Genomic DNA, 8,104 nt, shown 5'->3' on the forward strand with positions numbered 1-8,104 from the left:
TTATTATTATGTGTTAAGCATATAATTGTGCAGCTGAGTATGCCCTCTTTTAGCAAACCACATGGAAGCTATGACACAGGTATGCAGAAAAAGGTATTGTGGACAACTCCTGTGAAATTGAATGAATAGAGAGGAGGCACTTACCTTTACAAAAAGAGAAATAAATAAAAATAGACAATGTCTGAGTGGAAAGGGCCTGTTGTCTCTTTTTTAGAGCTGCAGTACAAGACATATTTTAATGATGGGAGAGCAGCATAAGGATGCGTGCAGTGCGCTTGCTTTAAATGGCCTGCTGGTAGCCGCAGTACTCGCTTACGGCCATACCACCCTGTGCAGGCCTGAACTCATCTGATCTCGGAAGCCAAACAGGGCTGGGTCTGGTTAGTACTTGGATGGGAGACTTCCTTGGAATACCAGGAGCTGTAAGATTTTACTTTTCCTTGTTTGTTTTAACTCATACACTCCCCCCTGGCTCAACTGGGATTTATCAAGCCAGCTGAAGTGTGCCTCCTGCTGAAAATGCTCCTGGCTGACAATGTTGTTTAATCTCTGGCATGTCAGAGCCAGCCTCGGGATTGCAGAGCAGCCGTCTTGTAGAACTACAAAGACAAGGATCCTCTGGAGAATGTCATCGGGCAACTGTAGATATGAAACAAGATTTAATATAGAGTCATTGCAAGCCATTTCATCAACATTAAAGTGATTATGAACACATACCTGCAAAATGTCAGTGGCCACAGCCCCATCCTGTGAAACCCTTAACATCTTTGCTGGGATCGTAGGTACCTTTTTAAAAAAAAAAAAGGAAAACAAAGAAAAACACAGTTTAAGAAAAAGCTGCATATTACATAATACATGCTACTTTCAATACTTTTTACTGAAATATTACCAAAGTGCTGTATCTCCTTTTCCTAAGGACACGAAAAACAGGCGGCAGACTTCCATCCCCCATCTTCCTGCCTTCCTGTGTAAAATGCATAAATCTTCGACCATGTCTGTAATTGACATTGACCAAATATGTTCATCATGCTTTCCCACTTTGACAGTACTATCTATTAATGTACTACTTTTCATTTCACAAACCATACCCCTCAATCTCAAGGTTCTCGAGCAAAACCTTGCACCACCAACTCCTCAGATATGGCATGTCAGACTAAAGATAAGAACAGTTGTAATGTGATTCACCACAATTAACATTAAACATATTTGTCAACACCAAGACTGCACTTACGGTGGTGAAATCAAAGGCTGCCTCCACAGTTATGTACCAGGTATACTGTAAAGGCAGAAAGGCTATTATGTTGTCATTTGTATGAGCATAAATTTACCAAGATGAATAAAAATGGACAATGGATGTTGTGTGGACATCACTAAACATCCTAAAATGAGCTTGGCAACCCACCATAACCATAAATAATCCACAGTCAATCCCATAATGTTGTAGGGGTAGCCCCTGTTTGAAGAAAGAAAGAACACCCATTATGAAGAATTTACAATGACTATCAAACTTATACAATGTTCTTGTGCATTTTCATTGCAAATGATTATTACCTCAACATCCAGGCCTGACTGTTCTTCCCATGGCCCAGGCATGAGCTTTTGTGCAACAGCCCTGATAAAAATCAAGACAGTGTTACAAAGGATATTACAATTCAGCTGGGGAACACAAACCGTTTCAAAAATGCAGAATACAATTCAGAAATTGGTTGAACATGAAATGCCAACAATGCTTACATCCTCTGAACGTGAGGTACTTTAACTATGAAGTTTATCCAAGCAGCCTTGACAAGTCAAAGGAACGCGACTGCCGAGAGTAGATGTATATAAACGTGGGCAAGTCAGAAGAACACGACTGCCAAAAGTAATTGCATTAACACTAGAAGTGCCATGACAGTCATTTTGACCGTTTTGAATTTTATATCTGCAATAATTTTGATCTTTGAAAGATCTAAGATCTAACTTTGAAAGTCAACTATCTGCTGACTTTTTAAATGAATATACAGACAATTTTAGGAAATGTTTTTCATATAAATTACACATAAGGCAAAAAAAAATGAACATATACCTATTTCGGCCATAGACGGTCATATTGACCATACTGAATTTCATGGTATTCATTTGTTACATTTCCATAAATTATTTTCTATTAGCCTATTTTCTTTATTATATTAAAATAAAATGTTTTATAATTAAGATACTTTTAGTTATTAAATGTACAGTTTGGTGTTGTTTTTAAAAGATATACTAATACAATAAATGGTAAAAATGACCGCTTGTGGCAGGTCTAGTAGTTATGGAATTCTGTCACTTCTAGTGTTAATGTGGGCAAGTCAGGGGAACGTGACTGCCGAAATATATCATTGTGTAACCTCAATATATCTCTGTAGGCCTTGTTTCCAAAGCCTTGTTCCCACTGTGCAAACAGCTAATCAAGGAACAGTATTCCTCTTTTGCCTGGCATCATCACCTGAGAATAGTCTTGGCAATGAGTTAACCTTTCATGTGTAATATTCCAATAAGCTTTGTAAAAATGAATCTTCATATGCTTCTTTTCCACATCAACAGTATAGCTTGAGAAACTTTCTTTGAAAGCATGCATTACTTACACATAGCAAAAAATGGCCTTGTGTCCACAGCGGGAATATAAGTGCATCTTTCTCGGCGGAGTCGACCTTAAAAGAAAGCAAGTTATGCTGTTAATTCAAATCAGTTTAATTATTGCTGTCAACCCTCTACAATGCGAGCAAATCACACAAAAGTAAATATCACTCTGGGCGACTATTCAAAAATTAAAAATACTAGCCAATGGCGATTCTATTGCCAAGGTGTGCGTAGAGAGTTGGCTGTACAAATGGGTAGGTACTTACAGGAAGACTGCCTAGAGGGTCACAACTCAAGGGTGGGAGCCATGTTGGGGGGATGTGGAGGTCCATAATAAAGACCTTTTTCCCCTAAAGAAAGACAGCTGACTTTGTTGTACTGCACAGAGCTCACATAGGTCCCTCTAAAATATACGTTAATACATGTGTGTACATACCTGTAACTCAACCATCTCCTTAACAAGCCTCAGACAAGCATTTCCCACCTGTTCACATGATTTAATGTTTTTTTTTTTACTGTATTTACAATTAAAAAATATTGAGTACTTTAACATTCCAACAAAGTCTTTCACCCACCATTGAGTCCATTTCCCTGTTTAGACCTAAAGATAACAGGTTCTCTCTGGTCAAACATGTAGGGCCATCCTTAATCATAATTTCATTGGCAGGCCTACCCTCATCCAGAACATAGCTGACCTACAAGACAGACAAATTAAAAGTAGCATTAAATAATAATAATAATATCAACAAAATCCTTTAATTACTTCAATGGAAGAAGAAGAAATTTAATTCTGTCAAATAAGCTATGCATTTATGTACCAGCTGTTCCTGGAGGGGATGATCACATTGTTCTACAGGGCCTGAGGTTGTCGATGGCAGTAAGTGTTGCACAATGCTGCCCACAATGGTGCGAAGGGCCAACATCTACAAGAAAAATGAAACAGTTACTCTTATTAATGCTAATATACATTAATCTCACTGCATTTGATCTGACAGTAGCATTCACCTATCCCCAACATTAAACTCCTCCCAGTTAGTAGTAGGCATTATTTATTTCAACTCATATTCATAGTGCTCACTTTGTGTTTGTGCTTCATCAGTGGGTGGTTGTGCAGCTATGCTTTCAGTTGACCTTGGCTCGGCTGGAGTGAGTTGAGATCCTTAAAGTACAACAATATTTGATGTTATGAACCAATTAAATGACTAGAATATGCATTTCAGTGAAGTTTTTAACTTTTAGACAAAACAAACAATTACGTCACATGGGTCAAGATTAATTACATGACTGACTTTGTATGATCATTGATGTTAAAGCAATTTACTTGTTGCTGAAGATGCCTGAGCCACCACAGTTGTGCTTCGTCGTTTTGATGCATCACCTATGACAGCTTGTCCCAAAGTAGACAAGGTGATGGTGTTTAGAAGTTCAAGCCGACATCCAGACTTTAACTGCCCCTCCAGAAGTGCTCTATTTGTGGAGGTGTTATGACGATGGATAACACTTCTCATAAAAAATTTTTGAAGAAGTAGTTGCTTTTACGCATTTTGGCAAAGAACTGCTCAGCAACTTGGCTATTCAACCACCCTTTCAGCTCAGGGACAGTTGGATCCTGCGTAGTATGTCCTTTGGATCTGTGGCATTCTGCTCATGGAAGCGGTCATATAAGACATAGTGCTCAGATGATCCAGTGACCAGATGAGCATTATCCTCCCCACAGTGCACACTTTCATGTAGCCATGGCAGTGATACCAGCAATTTTCCATCCCTGGCTGCCTTCACATTCTCTTCTGTGGGATCAGACAATCTGCCCTCAAAAGGCTGGAAAGGCAGTGAATGAGGAACCCGCAAATTGGTGTGTGTCGCCAAACCTCTTCGTGAAATCATAAACACAGACATTTGGAAAGTGCTTCCAGGAGAGTAACAGGTCTGCAAAGTCCCTGGGACTTTCAGCACGTAGATTAAATTTGATGCTGTATACAATGCCATGTGGGCAAAGTATTACAGACCATCCACCTGACATTAAAGATTCAAAAGATTGTAAAGTGTGTAATTTACAACAACTTAATACCATAGTTTCCAGAGCGACACAAACTTACCAGATGCACCCCATATGCTTTGGAAGACCTTGTCATATGTTTGTCTGCTCTTCATGTTCTCCTTCAGTCTTGTTATGATATTTTGCAGGCTTTGCACAATTTTCTCACAACTCCAACCTGATAATACAGGTGAAACTTGAAAAATTTGAATATCATGCAAAAGCTATAATTTTGATGATTATGGCTTACGGCTTATGAAAACCCCAAATTCAAAATCTCAGAAAATTTGAATATTACATGAAATCAATAAAAAACCTTTTAATTTGAATTACTAAAATATTTACTGGACACTTTCTTATACCTCAAACCCAGAGAGCTTCATCACATGGCAACATCACCTTTTGTTTTGCCAACTCATCAATCAGATGGTCCTCAGTAACACTGCTCAGCTGTGCTTCAGTTGAAGAGGGGCATGTTCTCACTTTTTTGAACTCTGTGTTAAGAACAGTGCCACTTCGACGTGTTTCACTTCCAATCCAAGGTGCCCAGTGTTCGTAGCTTGGACTGACAGTGAAAGGGTTGTTTGCACTGCCTACAAAATGTGATACATTATTTGTAATCCAAATTGTGTTTACAATGTAGAATCTGATGAAATGTAGTAATCACCACAACTCACTTTGGAAAAAACCACGACTTATCGTCGCAAGATGAACAGAATTCCAAAAACTCTCAATGTCATGTTCTCCGTTGAAGTCATCAGGGGTGCTTTGAGGTCACTGACTGTAATGAATCACACCATTAGGCAAAAGCAACACTTCTGCACTGAAAACAAACACACAAAATAATCACAATGTCACTTACCTGCCAGCTTGAAAACCCCTTTCCTGTGTAAATCCATGACTACCACAGGTGGGTAAAATCCACAGTTGATACAGGAGTAAGTGTACTCTGTGTCGCACAAAGCCTCAAAGTGGCAATAGGCGTGAAATATGACATTCCTGGGTGGAAACTTCTCTCCTCTTAACCCCTCCAATGAATCCACAACTCTTGACACAGACACATGGTTCTAAAGTGTGGAGCAAACACAAATAAGTCTGAGATTAGACAGAGACATGTTCTTGTTGCTTAAGGATAGAAACTTAAAAATAAAAATAAATAAAAACGATGTAATGTTCCATATAGCCCATAGTCAAGTAATCTGAAGGAGAAAAGATTAATACTCACAGTAACATTTTCTCTGAGAAACAGACAAAGTTCAAGGGTGAGAAAAATATGGTTATCAAAGTTGTGAAGACCATCTTTCCACTCCTGGTACCTATACACCATGTTGCACTGTGGACATATCCTATGGTATGTTGAAATGTCTGTAAAACACAAATCACATTGATATCAACCCATCACAATACTAGCCATCACTGATCACAATTGCTCTTTACATTAGATATGCTTATCTGACTTACTTTCAATCAAGCCCATCATGCTGACAATCCTAGCTTTTTTGGTAACGAGTACAGCCTCTGCAAGTGCAGGAAGTCCAAGGCATAACTGGCACGCTGTCTCAAGAGGAAAGAACTGCTTTGGGTATTCAATCTTCATTCTTGGTGTTGTAACTTCTTTTGGAAGTGCTTCTGGAATTTTTTTATCTTTGAAAATGTACTGCACACTTCTCTTTATACCAGTGGTGTCCAGGAGACTGCAACCCTCTGAGCTTGGTGTTGTGGGCACCTCTGACTTGAAGAGGTCTCTTTGGATTTGAAAAAGATGCCACTTTGAGATGTATATGTGTGGACAAGATGTCCGTGGCTTTGTGCAGGGACAATGCCAGGTGTTCCTTTGAATGTTATAGGTGACCATTATCCTTCCAAGTCGGCTAAAACTATGAATGTCTGGCTCATGGATCGACAGGCATATTTGTGATGGAGACCCACCAAAGTCCACAGACATACAAAGAGGAACATGCGCTGCACAAGCAGCCTTTTGCCTCTTCACACATATAGCTGCTTTTGCCTCTCCAAAAAAATTTACTGCAATCATATCCCTCAGGACGTCTTCTCCGAGAAATGTCTCTGCAGCTATCTCACTACAGTAGTCTACAGAGCGAATGTGAGAGCACAAACTATAGCTTAATCCACTCCGCTGAGCCAACATCTGATACTGCACACATTCCTCTAGCTCACATCTAACTTGATGTATTGTTCCCCATGTTTTCCTCTGGACGGACTGGCACAGAAAACCCATGTCCAGTTTTTTGCACGGAAAATATGCCATTTGTCTCATCGACAATAACACTCTGCAGATGACAGGCCTGAGTGATGTCATGAGACAAATCAGCATGTCTCCTCAAGAGGTGTGTGTTATAATTCTTCTTGAGGAGACTAAGATTGCAATGAGGACACCTGACAGACTTCCCATAAACCTCTGCTGCACCCTGCACCGGTTGCCGTGCATACAAGTGGTCTTGTGATGGCTCGGCTGATGGAGTGGCACGAGGCGGGTAAGGCTCGGCTGATGGAGTGGCGCGAGGCGGGTAAGGCTCGGCTGATGGAGTGGCGCGAGGCGGGTAAGGCTCGGCTGATGGAGTGGCGCGAGGCGGGTAAGGCTCAGCTGATGGAGTGGCGCGAGGCGGGTAAGGCTCGGCTGATGGAGTGGCGCGAGGCGGGTAAGGCTCAGCTGATGGAGTGGCGCGAGGCGGGTAAGGCTCAGCTGATGGAGTGGCACGACTTTTAGGGTGGCAACATACCTTCAAAATGTAAAGGTTGCTGCATCCTTCAAGCTAATGAAAGTCGCCTAGCTCTGAAAGTGAGTGAGAAAACGAGAATGAAAACAGTCGGGGAAGTCACCTGAGGGAGAAAAAAAAACGTTTTAACTGAAAATGCATAACGTTAAATTCTCTTCACATTTACACTTCTCAATACAATCAAACAATCACCACTAAACAGAATTAAACAATAAATACAAACATACCTGCCACACACCAACACTAAAATGTTATCAAAATGTGGTCTCGGGCAATTAAATAATGCTCAAAATGGAGATTTGCGTTCGTGCATCTCTTAACTAAAAAAATGTCAAACATTTAAATTAACAAGCAATCAATATAATACTCACATCTGCACACTCTACAAACATTATATTTAAAAAAATCATTAGAATTAATACCTGAATAGAAGGGGAGAAAATCGCTGATGTTTCCCCACAGCGAAGTATGGAATGTAAAAACCCCGCGAATTTACTCCGCCCCGCCTCCGCGAAGTGGAGGTGACGTATTTCCTGTTTGAGAGTGGAGCTCCAATCGCCCACAGTCTGCAGCCAGACCCTTCTCACTGCAGTTGGAGAGGAAGGCTCTCCGCCATTTTGTTTAAATATATATTTTTTTTTTCTAATCACACGTTATAAAGCTTACCTTTGTTTATTATTTTTCACGGATTAACCCCAAGCAGTTTTACAACTGTTTGGGGTTGAGTTTT

General features: G+C 40.3%; 1 pseudogene; it reads left to right on the forward strand.

Moving 5' to 3' along the window:
• The first annotated feature begins 310 nt into the window (after positions 1 to 310).
• On the forward strand, positions 311 to 429 carry LOC127629405 (uncharacterized; annotated as a pseudogene).
• The last annotated feature ends 7,675 nt before the right edge of the window (positions 430 to 8,104 follow it).

Source organism: Xyrauchen texanus, chromosome 35 (assembly GCF_025860055.1).
Source record: "Xyrauchen texanus isolate HMW12.3.18 chromosome 35, RBS_HiC_50CHRs, whole genome shotgun sequence".
In the NCBI taxonomy this organism is placed as follows: domain Eukaryota; kingdom Metazoa; phylum Chordata; class Actinopteri; order Cypriniformes; family Catostomidae; genus Xyrauchen; species Xyrauchen texanus.